Here is a 14,866-nt window from a genome sequence, read left to right as displayed (position 1 = left end):
CGTTGGGTCAGCCCGGCGCTGTACAAACTGCATCCTTCGCTTGAATGGGTAGCGGGTGTTGGAATCCAGCGGGAAATACGGTAGACAACAATGACGGAAATTATTATTTTCCCTTGTTCACCTTTGTTGGTGTTAGACTGGTGGCAGCTGATAAAACCCGTTTGCTCTACTGACGTCTAACCCCTGGTTAGCTCAGTTGGTAGAGCGCTCCAACTGTAATGGAGAGGTCCCGGGTTCGATACCCGGACCAGGCGGATTTTTTCGGTCGCGCACCAGTCACCTAGCTGTATTTGGAGATTTGTGTTTGTCCTTTGTCCCTCTTGTTCCCCTTCTCCAGGGATCGCTTGCACCTTTGCATTTAATTGCATTATAATTGTATACGGTAGACACTTCGGCGCTGCGGAAATGGTATATGTAGAACAAATATAGTTTATTAACTCGCCCATTTCAAAGACCGTCCGGTAAGATTACATGACACTTCGGTGTCGTGCTTATTGCACTGCGGAAGATGAACGGTGCGAATGCGGGGTGCTTGCATTGCGCAAACCTGGCCAGTCTTTATAGTCGCATGAACACTTCTAATTATTCTGTGTGCTGACATGATCTGGGACAAGCTTTGTGCGTACGGTACCCGCTGCGTTTAACCGGAGACAGGGGACGGCACAATTCTGACTTTTTAGCGAAATGTCGTAAAGGATTACATTTTTGCGGTTTTGAGATTTCGGAAATCGGCTAAAATGCGTGTTCCTCCATTGAATATCACACTGCAATGAACTGGTCACTAGTCCCCATGTATGCTAAAATTAGTGGACATAAAGGATAAGTATATATATATATTCAGTATACCAAAACGCTCGTTTTAAAAATGAATATATTAAGACGTAGTTTTATTTTTGTAGTTTAACTTTTGTGTTTTTTTTTTCTGATCACGTGATTGTAAAATTTTTAGGGGAATCTTCAAAGACAGTCCAGGAGTACCTAACAGGAAAGTGCAGCAACTATGCGGAAGAATAATCTCGACTACAAAACAGAATTAGATTTTTTCATTCGTTTTCACAAATTCTAGTAATTTTAGCTGATAACTATTTTAGGTTTTGAGTTATTTTAAAGGCTAAACGTTTGACGATGTTTTTGAAGAAATCTGTGATATTTTTAACCATTGTATGTGATGTACTGAATGTGTCTCTTTGTTTCAATAAAACTTTCCTACTGCAGTTAATATGTCTTAACTTTGTGCCCTTATTTCACATTAATCTCTGTAACAGAATAAGCATTTTGTAGTCACAACAGGAGCATTGCAATTTCAAAATCGATATAATTAAAAAAAAACCTGGTGTGGTATTGGTCATTAATAAGTAAGTAAAATGCTTTAAAAGCCTTACTGAGTACTCCAAGCTATACCTGGAAAGACTAATTTAAAGTGTTCAAAATGCTTGCTAGTAGAAATGTTTGGCCAAGTTGGGTGATAAGCATCTTGGTTTCAACCAGCGCGACCAAAGAAGGACAAGGTAAAAAAGAGACGGACGACAGCGCTATTTGCAGCGCTGTTGAGTGTCTTGTCTTTTGTTTGGCCTTGGTTTTGTTGCACTGTGTTAAACCAAGATATAAAAGGCTGCTTAAAGACCGACCAACGAAACCATTTTCCGCAAGGTAGGAAAATGGCCCTCGCGGCCTCCTCTTTTCACCCTCTCCCAAAAATCACGTGACGGCAGGGGCTCGTTTTGTGTCGGCTTTTTCCGTAGGGATAATCCTCAAAAACCGCGAAATGAGCGGCTAGCTGCGAGCGCAACAACGACCTTGAGACGTCCAGGTGTCTTCCCTCGTTGACGCGGGCACGCTCAATCCGCGAGATTGAGGAAGCCAGCGCGACCGAACGCTTTTTCCCATGACCTGCAGGTCTGAGGCCGCTCGGTCGGTGGAGATCGAGGGGTCTTGGTATGCTGTGTTCGTTCCAGCAGCCGCTCTCTGGCATCGCGCGGCTGCTGGAACCATTCCCGTCTCTGCACAAGGATTGGCTTGCGCAATAAAGGGTTCAGGTCGTCGATAATACATTTCTTTCCGAAACTTATAAATCAAGTGGCTTTCCCTAATCTCTTCATTACTGTTTGAAACACATCTCCTCTCATATGTTGTTCCTCCCATTTTGGACTCTTTTACGTATTTATTCGTCCTTACCTCTACTTGATGACTGTTTTATAACTTGATAAAGACCTTTGAATATTGGCGCGGGCTTGCGCGATCAACGCTGTCCCGGATTTATTCAAAATTGGAAAGATTGGCGTTAGGAGGGGTTGAAGAAGCAAACCGTAATTCTTGCTTCTAATGAAGATGGCACAATCGTAAGATCGGTCTATGCTTCACCTGCCTCCACAGCGCCCCATCGTTTGCACTATCGCAACTTCTCAGTGACATAGCTGTATACCACATTTTACTGATGGTTACTATAGATGTGGCCCCACAGGCTTTCCCGTTATGAGCGAGTCGACTTTCTAACGACCGGCGACTCTCCTGAGTGAGAATAAATATTATCACCTTCCCACAAGTTTTGTTTTGACCCGTTGGATGTTCTGACTCGGAATCCATTCAACTCGTCAAAATATCCATGACAGCCATTCGAGTCAAAACACCCATTGAGTCAAAACATCCATCGGGTCAGAACATCCATCCGAGTCTAAACATCCATGGAGTCCAAACATCCATCGAGTCAGAACATCCATCCGAGTCAAAACATCCATCGAGTCAGAACATCCATCGAGACAAAACATCCACGAATGGATGTTTAGACTCGATGGATGTTTTGACCCGTTGGATGTTCTGACTCGGAATCAGTTGAATGCTCTATCGTTTTTTTGCCTGAAAGGAGAGATCTGTTTTGTAAAGGACTTTTGATGATATGGTAAGAGGAACCGTTTCCATAGGCTCCTAGATAAAATTTAATCAATTAAGAAGGACAAAACTGAGTTTGTTATTTGACGGAAGTGGATAGGGTATGTTCTTATTTCTTTACTATTATTCGAACTGTGGACTTCCTTTACGATTTTATTATCTCATTGAGAGCTTGTCAGTTATTTAGGCTATTCAGTAAACGTGCGTTTTTGTATGTATTTTATGATTCCGATTTCTTCAATTTTCCTCTAGCAGTGTTAGTGACTTTTTATTTATTTCCTGTTTTGTGAGATCATTGCGGTTGTTTTTCTTGTTCCCTGCTTGAAGCACTCATGATCTGTAGTTTTTCTATTAATAAATAAATAAACATAATACTAAAGTTAATATCGAGAGGGGCATGTGAACGGAGCGAAATAATTTTTCTTTTGTTTTATAACTGTATTAGGGGGTGTACGCTCCTAAGTGACCCTGTCTTTCTTGTAGCTTAATGGAGCTTAAAATAAAACAGTTTTTTGGTGGCCCGCTCTGTATTCAAATCGGGTAGGACACGACGGCGCAGTGGCAATGGCTCTCGAAAGCGCCGAGCGGTAATGTTACGTGATCACGCGACGTGGTTTAAGAATGGAATTTACTTGCATTGCCGGTAAAATCCGCTGCTTTGCCGTCTCGGGTGGCATTTTATTTGCTGTCGTTTGACCCGCGCAGCTCAAGAGCACGCTACTCTGCGATTCGTGGCAGCTACGTGACCCACAGACAATGGACACGGCCGTTTGAATCCATATAAAAATGCTAAATTTCCTTCGGAAAAAAAAAAGGTGTGACAGCCATTTTCTCTTTTAGCCTCGTGTATGTCAATGCGTTCCTAAGAGGCTCGGAAAGAAAAAAAAACTTTTGTTTCTAGGCAATGTGGGGTAACACATTTTAGCAATTCATTCAAAAGCAACGTGATAAAAATCATCAAAATGAAAAGGGCGATATTGTTACTCACACAAAAATTTAGAGCACTCTCAAGCTTGTGATGGTGAAACGTTTTTTCAAGACAAAATGGCTCTGTTTTAAAAGTATTTCGCTTCCCCGCATTAATTCGGGGAAGGAAACAGATTATTTTACATTGGGGTTAGAGTAGCAGAGCGCGCGATGGGCTGACTCCGAGTCTGTGCGATTGTTCGAGGGACCGAAATACTGTTGTCGGTGAATTAGGCAACGTAAGCCCTTCAGAGAAATTAATTTCACCTAGCCAGTCTATTGCTTTCATTTTTGTGTTGAGCCTCTGAATTGTTTCAAGACACTCTTGTCCCAGACGTTCGCTGTGATCAATAACGTCATTACGAGAGAATCGCAGCTTTATTTCGTGGTTTTTTTAAAGTTAGTTACTCTCGGACAAAGCACTCTACATGGATTTACTCAATTGTATATAAATCGTAGTATTTTTCAATGACGGAAGCACTATTGGAACACATTTTACAGTATTTTTTTTTAATGTATTATAACGTTTTAGGTATTTTCACCTGTTGAAGTGTCTATACATCCATTTTTCTACCGATTACTACTACCAGACGCAACGTAGTGCATATCGTTCACATAAAGTCATTTGGTTGAATAAGACACCGAGACATCGTGAGGCATTCAAACAGTTTTATTCAAGGAAACTGGCCCATAGGTGCTGGTCAGTTCATTCTACGGAAGAACTCCAAGGACCGTAATTCTGTCCAGATAGTTAAGGACATCCTGAAATGTCGGGACTGCAGATGACAAGTAGCCTGAAAACAGTGCCATTTCCTCTTGTAACCGCTTGTTACGGTTGCTGACTTCAACCCCCGGTGCTGATGCCACTGCAAGGTGATCCAAAAGCAGCGCCTGGATTCGGTTCTGCGAAGAGTGCTGGATCACTTGGAGGAACTGAATAAACTCGGCCAAGTCTGGATGGTGACTTGTCAGCCGGCTATGCAGCCCATTGTGCCAACCTTCGACCATGTTGGTCGTGCGTGGGCCATCGTTTTCAAACTGTCCCCAAATGTCTTTCACAACAGTGTTGGAAAGCCAGAAACTATCAAAATACTTGGCGAATTGCTCCAACCGAGCACTGTCCAGTGGTGAAGCCTGTGGCCGAGCAGCAAGCAGGTCCCTGGAGAAGGCCTGGCGGAAGCCGTCAGGTACAAAAGGGAGATGTCGCACCCTTTCAATCCACCTGGCGACGTCACCGTTCTGTTTGCAACTTGACCGCAGGCCTAGCTCGTCGCGTTTGGTGTTGAGGGCCTTGGCGAAATGGAACGCACAACCACGCACCTGGGACAAATATAACATTCTTTATGCTATAAGCCTCACTTCCTATGCGAGTTAGGTATCACATTAAAGATTTAATCAATGTTGGTAGATTCAGAAGTAAAACTCGGATCAAACAGAATAATAAACAGTGTAACGAGTATGACTGCAATTTGACAAGTCGATAATAAAGACGAAAAACGCTATGACAGTAAACTGAAGTGGCTGTCACTTCGAATTATGAATTTTCCTTAGACGACCCAAGTAAAACATTGACCACTATTTTTTAGTAAAGTGGTGCTTTGAGGTCTTTCCAAAAATGCTGATGTATTTTTCGTCTTTTTATGGAGAAATATAGTGGCCGCTCGGGCGAAAGGGATTCTACATATCGTTATAGTCTAAAAATAGATTCTCGGAACAAGGATAATCCCCTTCGTAAAGAGAAAAAAAAAGTGATTTGATTTTTTTTTTCATCTGTCTTAGTTACTGACACACCCGCGGAAAAGAAAAATCTAGATTACTTGCTATCTAGTGCACAAATTCATAAAAATATGGTTGGAACTAGAAAGTTATAAGAATTGTCTTCAAATATTCAGAAAACGAACAGAAAAATATTCTAAACATGGACGAGTAAACAAAACGCATGGACGTATGGGACCAGTTAGTATAATGAAAACGCTTACTCACACGTGGTGTTCCTGCTGCCGTGCCAAAGACCTGTTTCGTTGCTTGTATGGCCGCCAACTCAAAATCGAATATCCACGTGGCAGTAGTGGAGAGCGTTCCGACATTGCCAAACTTCCGCTCCATGGCATCCTTGACAACCTTGAGGAAGGTCTCGTAGGAACGGGTGTCGCAGGACTGCATAAGCGCGTAGACAGCTGGTTGCGCTTCCCCCTTGACGACAGCGTGAAGTGTGTACAACTGCCCAGGGTTATGAAATTCCATGGGGTTGTACTTGTAGTTTCCGTCGCCCAACACATATTGAGCGCCACTGAGCGCGTCCATGTCCTTCTCGGCAAAGAAGACCAGCATTCTCCGTGCTTCCGTCTTGTCTTCAAACTGAAGAAAGCGATGTCCATCCTTGGTAGTTTGAAGTTCTGGGAGGATAGCGTCCAAGCTGTTGCCTCTGATGACATTGAAGTGCCTGTTCCTTGACAACGCTCTCCGTTTAGAAGCATAGCCGTAATGGGTGCTGAGTTCAGACTTGATTGCATCTCGAATTTCAGAAGAGTGATCTTCGAACCTCTCGTCGACAGAACAGACAGCGTCGTCAAAGGCCTGTCGGGGTCTTTTTCTGTTTTCGCGGATTTGCGTTCCTACTTCCAGCATATACCTCTTCGCGAGCATTTTCCCCACAAGCACCGCATTTCCTGGCCTGCAGCTATGGGGCGTAGTTGGGTCGTCGGGGTCAGTGATCATGACTCCATTCCGCAAAGTCAGATGGGCAATAGGGCTCTTCTCATCCCGTCCAAGACGACTCTTCAGGTTGAAACAGGCAATGCATCTATAGTACACGATGTCCGGATTCTTCGGATTCGTAGCCTTGTAGGAAAACTCAAAAACAACATTGTCCCACTTCTTGCTTGTAAACTGGATTACCGGCCACTTCGAACGATGACTGGACGGCACAAAAACCGGTGTTCCGAAGTTTTGCTCCATAAAGCCAATCTTCTCAGGAAGTAGCACTTTAGTTAAAAATTTGATTGACTGAAATATTTAGAAAATCGAAATACCTTGACAAACCGCTGCTCTCAAAGCTGAACGTAGCAAGTCGTTGTTGACGGGAACACCTCTTGACTGGAATCGATCCCGGAACGAAAGCTTGCAGGTATTTATATGCAGTCGTTGAAGTTAATTAGTCGTCTTTGAACCTAAAAACCTTGACCCAGTTCGGACTTGAACAAAGGCATCACAAAACAACGAAGTCCAGCAAACTCCTGTTCCTCCCAACTTCCGTTCCAGTACGCGCGTTATCTCAATTATCTTCGAGGTCGCCGGCTTTCTAAAGCGATGTACCCACGTCTTTTTACACTCTCCCCTGTCACTAAGATCCTGCTATCACCTTGTCGTTTCCCTTTCTCAATATTTTCAAGATTGGGGTCAGCGGGTTCAACAAGTGTTCGAGGGGTTTCATGAAATCCACCTCGGACCGAAGGTTAAGTCGGATGTCCCCAACAGTGAAACGGGCAAAACACTTGCAAGCCTTTGGCATGCCAAAGGCTTGCAAGTGTTCTGTGTGTTCGAAGTGCACTTCGAACACACAGATGAAACACTCCCCAAAACTGACATTACGGAGAGGAAATAATACGCCGCTTTAGAATGCCAATTTTGACCATGAACGTCCAAATGTACTCAGTGACAAAAATGAAACACGAAAACGAGGGACCCTACATCCAGGACGCTGACCAAGCTGGTTGATAAGTGTATCCCCGAAACTGGCGCTTAGCGAATTTCGCGGCCTCGAGCCGGCAAAAATTCATATATATATATTTTTTTTCTTTTCGTTTCAATTCAAATAATGTTTTGATCAGATGGATGTTTTGACTCGGATGGATGTTCTGACTCGATTGATGTTTTTAATCAAATGGATGTTTCGTTTCTGATGGATGTTCTGACTCGATGGATGTTTTGACTCTATGGATGTTTAGACACGGATGGATGTTCTGACTCGATGGATGTTTTTACTCGATGGATGTTTCGACTCGGATGGATGTCTTGACTCGTTGGATGTTCTGACTCTAGTGTCACGTGACCTCTTGGATGTTTTGACTCGATGGATGTTCTGACCCAATGGATGTTCTGGCCATAAGCGCTGCAGAAAGGTCCCCCCCCCCCCCCCCCCCCCCATGGCAGCGTGCCATCTTTCCGAAATAGATTAAATGACTCATTCAAAAGAAGCTCTACATTTTCAACTTCATGTGTTAACCACGTTTCAGTTCCTATTACTATCTTAGCATCGGTATCGTCGATGAAAGATGCAAGATCGTCTTGTTTAGAAAAGACTACGGAAGTTAGTGAGAATGAGTGAGACGTCAACTTTTATTTTGGCTGCGTGTTACCTATTGCACAGTCATATTGTTGTTCTCAAGTTGCCTTAGCAGAATCACCTCGTCACTTTGGGGGCAATAGCAGAATTGTTTACCATCTGCGTATAGCTTATCGTAGACAAGTTTGACTTTAATGTTTCTTTCTCCGAATTGTTCACTAAATTGCCATAGTTTGCTACGATGTAGATGAAATCTTCCGAAATGGAAACGCGTAGAGACGGAACGTTTCTCAGTCTGTGAGCGTTATGAAGAACATCCTGTCTACTTTGATAATCGAGGAAGCGCACAACGGCGAGGCGTTTTGCGCCGTCACGTTTGCCACGCACGCGGTGCGCACGGTCAATCACACCGGCTTCGAAGCCCCAGGTGTGTCTTCACAAACACTTTTATAATGACAGATCACTGTTCCCGTGTTTCAGTCTGTTTTTTTTTTAAATGCCCCGGAAAAGCAGATTGTTCCTTCACATTCTATTGTTGAGGCCATCAATTCCGGACTCGAGTAAATCAAATTTCGCTTGCGTGCAACCAAAATCAGCCTTTAATTCGCTAATACTTGCCTCAACAACGGTAAGTCTTTCTTTAACCTCACTTATTTCCTGAATCTGTTTTTCTAGAACATACCCTTTTTGTTGAAGTTCGCCGATTCCTGAACAAATAGAATCCAGCCTTTCCCGGGTTTCCTTTTGGTTCTCTTAATTTGTTGCCGCGAGGCTGTGAAGCATCACTTCTAATTTTTCAATTCCTGCTAGTGGCCCAGGATTTAGTTCTACATCTCCTGATATGGCTAGCAATCCCTCTTAAAACAAGAGACATCGTGAGGTAGGGAAAGCAGGCTGTTAAGCACAGCAGCTAATACATTACAGAAACCACGAAAACAGGTTAGTACCGATCGCTTTAGTCTGCGGAAAAAACTCGGTTGATAAAAAGTTTAGACGTAAGAAACAAAGTCTGCGCTTTGACACTGAGCGGGGTGAAATGCCATGCTTAATACCAAAGCGCGAACTTATTTGTAAGTTTAAACATATCAGCTACGTCCTCCGCCATGTTCCCCTTGTCGACGGCATCTATTGACTCTCACAAGTGCATAGCGTCAAAGTAGAGGCTCCCAAAATCTCAAAGTTAATCAGCGAAAGGAAAAAGAAACTTGGGAAATCTTCCAACATCACATCAATCTATTCGCCTCCGGAATAACAAATTTAGGAACAGGACCGAATAAAAAAAGTCGCGGTCGGTAATGAACTTTTTACCCCCAATCCCTTTCCCTCACTCTGAGCTCTGTGCAATAAAAATGTTTTTAACAACAGAGGGGATGGACACGCACTCCACTTAACTTGTATTAAACCCATTTTACAAAAAAAAAAATAAATTATTGCGTTAACTGGAAAAGGGGGAGCCTGGGAGTGCAACTTTCCAAAAGCCACAAGGACATTGGCTGACACCTCACACCTGCAGTTGTTTTCGCTCCAGTGACGTAGAGAGCTTTCCAGTTCACTGCGTCTGTATTTCATTGTACCAGTATTCTGCACCCCTAGTTCGCGTATTTGGAAGCAAGTACGAGGCAGCGCAAACTGAGGAACTCCACGTACGAGGGGTAAGTACAGTCATCAACAAAACGAAATGAACCATCGGTCCATTTCGCATGGTCTCGCGGTCTCGCGGCGTCGGTCCATACGCATGGTCTCGCGTACCTGCAGTGCCCTCTGCCTGGAGAAGCCGTGCCATCCGGAGTCGCGAGTCGCACATGCGCAAAGCTGACCCAAGTGTTTAGTGACTCTTTCTGCTCTGTAGACAACCCCTGATGAACGCTGATCAACGCTTAACATAACATATTAATATGACCGTGTATTGTTTTTTTTAGTTTGCAGTATACGTGCGCAGATTGATCTTTTTCCAAAGGGGAATCGGTGGCTGAGGGGACTAGCGCACACCACCTCGTAGCATGTGCATGTTGTGTGCGCCCCCTCCCCCTTCTATTCGATCTGGTTGAACATCGCGGTCATGTATCTATATACTGCGTAGTGCACATTAAACCCCAGGCTAGCGGTTGTACTGCAATGGCTAAAGTGCTCATCACAGTTGAGGCAACTGACGCCCATTAGGAGTGACTAACATCCGGCAGTAAAAATATACACATAAGATAATTATTTCTTTTTCCACGTGGTAAAACTGCGTAAAAAGTGGCCCCTGCTCGCAAGTCATGCTCGCGGTTTATACTATATAAATGCGTAGTGTCAAGGTACTTGTTTTTTTTTTCACACACACACACACACACGCACACACACACACACACGCACGCACGCACGCACGCACGCACGCACACACATACATACACACATATATATATATTTAAACGACTTAATTTTCGCAAATTTCGCGAATCGCCTACAAATCGCGAAAAATAGGTCCCGCGAACAATTGCGGTAAAATGTAAGCACATTGGAATCTATATGGAGATCCCACCCCGTCGCAAAAATTAGAACCCGCAAATTATTTAGAAACTTCACCTTTGACCTAACACGCGAAATATTGAACCCGCGAAAAATAAGTCGTTTACAGTATATATATATATAAGAAACAGCCCTTACTTTTCACTAAGAGTTGTTTCTTGTCAGTTATATACCCACGCCTTAGGCCTCCTGCCACCATGCCCGTTATATATATATATATATAAAACTGAGAAGAAAAAAACCCTTAGTGAAAAACAGCAACAACGGACGATTTAATCTTCGACGTTTCGGCCGGAGTCCGGCCTTCGTCAGGAAGACAGTCTTCCTGACGAAGGCCGGACTCCGGCCGAAACGTCGAAGATTAAATCGTCCGTTGTTGCTGTTTTTCACTAAGGTTTTTTTTCTTTTTTTTTCTTCTCAGTTTTATACCCACGCCTTCGGCCTCCCGCCACCATGCCCGTTATATATATATATATATATATATATATATATATATATATATATATATATATATATATATATATATATATATATATATATATATATATATATATATATATATATATATAAACAAATATGGTGCAGATGAATGAACCGTACTTAATCCAATGAATCAAAGAATCAAAGTTTTCAGGAACACGCCGAAAGCCAAAAATTGGCTTTCGGTGAGTCTATGGACATCGTATTGCCTCTCTATGGTGTCAGAAATTTATTGATACATTATTAAAGTGATGGGGGGTAGACGTTTTCTTTAGGTGTAGCGAGGTCTCCGACTTAAAGAGTTGTAAATTAAGCGCCGGGGATCAATTTGTTGCATTGATGTTTGGAGGCCTGTCCAACCTCAGGGCATTCATTGTGCAGATGTAAGTTTTCAGTATCTACCGGAATAATTCCTTTACTTTCTCAGTGGGAGGTTGGTGTATGTGGGTCTCTGCGGCCCCCGTAGATATTCGCAACTTTCACGACCCATAGGGGGCGCACTGGTGCCTGTCAAAATGGCGGTCATCTGGATGATCGTCGTAGAACAGCGCGGTACTAGGCTGGGTCTTCGACGCGTAAGTAATTCGAGTTTTGCTTATACGAGCAGTATCAGAGCCTTACATTATTTCTTCACGTCAGGAAGGTGTAGCCAAGCCCTTTGAGCGCGATTCTCACACCGCGGTATCACCACCGCTGAAAGTTGTGAATACCCCCTGCAGACTGAGTGGCTTGTATATATGGACCCCGTAATGACTCCGTGCAGACCCTGTATGGCTTCTCTGCAAACCCCATAAGGACCCTGTGTAGACCCTGTATGGCTGGGTGGTTCCCGTTTCGACCCATTCCCAAAACAAGCTTCCCGTTTGTACCTTCCCGTTTCGACCCGTCTCAAAACGACCTTCCCGTTTCATCCTTTCCCGTTGCATCCTTTCCCGTTTCGACCCGTCTCAAAACGACTTTCCCGTTTCATCCTTTCCCATTTCGCCCTTTCCCAAAACAACCTTCCCGCTTCGGCCATCGTTCGATTGGTTTGTATTGTTCGTTAACATTTGATTAGGTTCAAGTGTCCAGTGTCTGTTCTCCTTGCTCACATCACTTCTCCCTTTCCCGAAACAACCTGGGAGACATGGCACCGTAAGATAAACGCTGTGTCAGGGAGGGCTCACTCGAACATTTACAACTTCATCGACCTGCAAACGGGATGATCCTTGAAAAGGATATCGCTGCAGCAGCTTGCAAATGGTGGTGCCGTGCGGGCCAGGTGAACGCCGCGAACTATCAGAATTGGAGTGGCGCCTTTCTGATGGCGCGATTTTTCTTCTCGACTTCCTCAACCAAGGCGACTGCATTTTGTGGTTTATGATTTTTGGCTGTGTACGCGACGGTTCTGTGTTTGAACTTGTAAAAAAATGAAGTCGCAATCATATGCCCGTCAGCCTGTCTGATTTATCACTTTTAAAAAGTATCCCGTTCACTATAAAGAAGTTTTAGAATAACGTACGTAAGCGCTTTGGGTAACCTAAAAGTAGCGTCGCGATATAAAAACTTAGGCTACGCTAATTTTTGCTTACTCAAAGTGCTTGCCTGCGTTACTCTAAGACTTTATTAAGTGTAGAGTGCCTTCATGTGCGCACATGAAGGCTCCCTAATTAGGTGCATTCGTAGACCGCGTTTCCCTTTTCGCTAAGCCCTCCGCAACGAAGAAGCCGCTACTTACTGCACCTGCGCACCGATGGCCTTGACTGTAGAGTTCTGGCATGTTCTGGGTATCGTAGCGTGTTGCGAAGGGGCGTCGCGTGACTTCGAAAACGGTCTACGAAAGCTCCCTGTTATTGTACAGAGTGCGAAACCGTTAGCGCGAAAAAGTGATTGTTGGTTTTAGCTGTTTGTCTACAAAAAAAATACAAAAAAAAAATCAGAAGACTGCCATCAATTATACTAGTGTGTTTGAAAGCGCTCATCTGGGCTACTAACCTAAGCGGTAAAATGTGATACCTTCTAATACCATTTTGAAGTAAAGTTCGAAAAATCGCCAAGATCGTGTTCGTGGTAACGTTGTCGCGCAGTGTACATAGTCCATCTCGTAATTACACATTTTTGGGACCATCTTGAAAGAAATATTTTAAGTGGTTCAAGTAGAAATATATTTCCTTGAAACTTGTCTGAAAGTATTGCATATTTTAATAATACGTTTACAAGGGAAAAGTATTTCTCAATATAACTGAATTGCTCGCCTGCACCTTTGTATTAATTGCATTAACATGAATTCGGGACATATTCTTAAGCAGAAAAACTGCGCAAACCAGGATTAGAAGGATGGACACTTTTTGCGAAGAGGTTGAGATGCGCGGGGTTTTATACCAATTAACGGGTTCAAACGGGACGAATTCAAATGTAAAATATGTCTTGGCTACGGCGGGTTCAAATATGAAGGGCGTTTCGGGAACGGGTTGAAAGGGGACAGGTTCAAACGGGAAGGTTGTTTCGGGAATGGGTCGAAACGGGACGGGTTCAAACGAGAAGGTCGTTTCGGGAATGGGTCAAAACGGGACGGGTTCAAACGGGAATGGGTTGTTTCGGGCTAAACCCGTATGGCTTCCCTGCGGACCCCGTGCGTACTCCCTATAGACCTTCTATGGCTTCTTTGCAGAGCCCTACGGAGCTTACACTCTGAAAAACAACTTTTACAAAGCACGTTTTTGCGTACAAATGGAAACAATCCCTTTGTTGGCAGAAGCGTGATGTTTGCATAAAATGGCAGAAGAATGGCAGAAGCGTGATGTTTACATAAAATTAGCTTATAGGGTTTTGCGGCACAATTATTATTGTTTTTATACAGTCATGTCTCACCGGAGACTTCAGGTAGCGCGTCCCGACCTGGGTGCGTCCTAACTTCGGTGGCAATTCGCGGCGCGTCCGCCTGGGAGACGGGGGTTGGCATCAATGTTCCTCTTGTATACCGGTGTGATTTACGTCTTGCATTCTGCAGGCACCCAACCCCGTAAAGATCCTGTGTAAACACCCTATAGAGTCCGTATGGACTCTATATAATGCGTTGCTATAGAGAGGGTATAGGATGACCTTACATCGTCGATAGAATAGGACACCGATAGAACGTCCGTTGGCCAATATTCTATGGGGCAGCCATAGGACGACTTCACGAAGGCAATAGCAGTCGTGGTCTACATATAGATACCTTATGTTCTGCCTATGGACGCTGCTCTATACAACGTCCTAAGAGTGTCCATACATATTTTTGTAAGTGCCGGAGTCAATCATTGGCCTGCGCTGCGCCTGACCTCGGCGCAGGCCAATCACGGCGGTAGAATCCCCCGCCGACTTTTTCGCCAAGTGTACGGATTAGACCCCCAGTAGAATCAATGTGGGTATACGGCGGGGGATTCTACCGCCAATCTACAATAAAATGGCTACAATAAAATATTCAGCGTATTCTCCTATTTTTTTTTTTTTGCCCCTGGAGAGCGCAACGAGTGCCGTCACTGCAGTCGTCGGAGGGAACGTGAATCCGGTCTTGACATTCGCCAAGAGCGTCCCGAAGATTGCTAAGACTGTTCTGCGCCCTGTGCGGTAAATTAGATGCACACGTAATTTCCTTCTAGTCACAGCCAGCTAAATAATCGCGTACCGTGGCCAATGATGTTAATGATGCTGCTTCATGCTTTGTTCTACGGAATTTCTATCGGATGAAACCGCAACCGGATTGGCTCGGGAACGATCATT

Source organism: Ixodes scapularis, unplaced genomic scaffold (assembly GCF_016920785.2).
Source record: "Ixodes scapularis isolate PalLabHiFi unplaced genomic scaffold, ASM1692078v2 PGA_scaffold40__2_contigs__length_1045541, whole genome shotgun sequence".
In the NCBI taxonomy this organism is placed as follows: domain Eukaryota; kingdom Metazoa; phylum Arthropoda; class Arachnida; order Ixodida; family Ixodidae; genus Ixodes; species Ixodes scapularis.
This window is presented reverse-complemented; position numbering follows the sequence as displayed.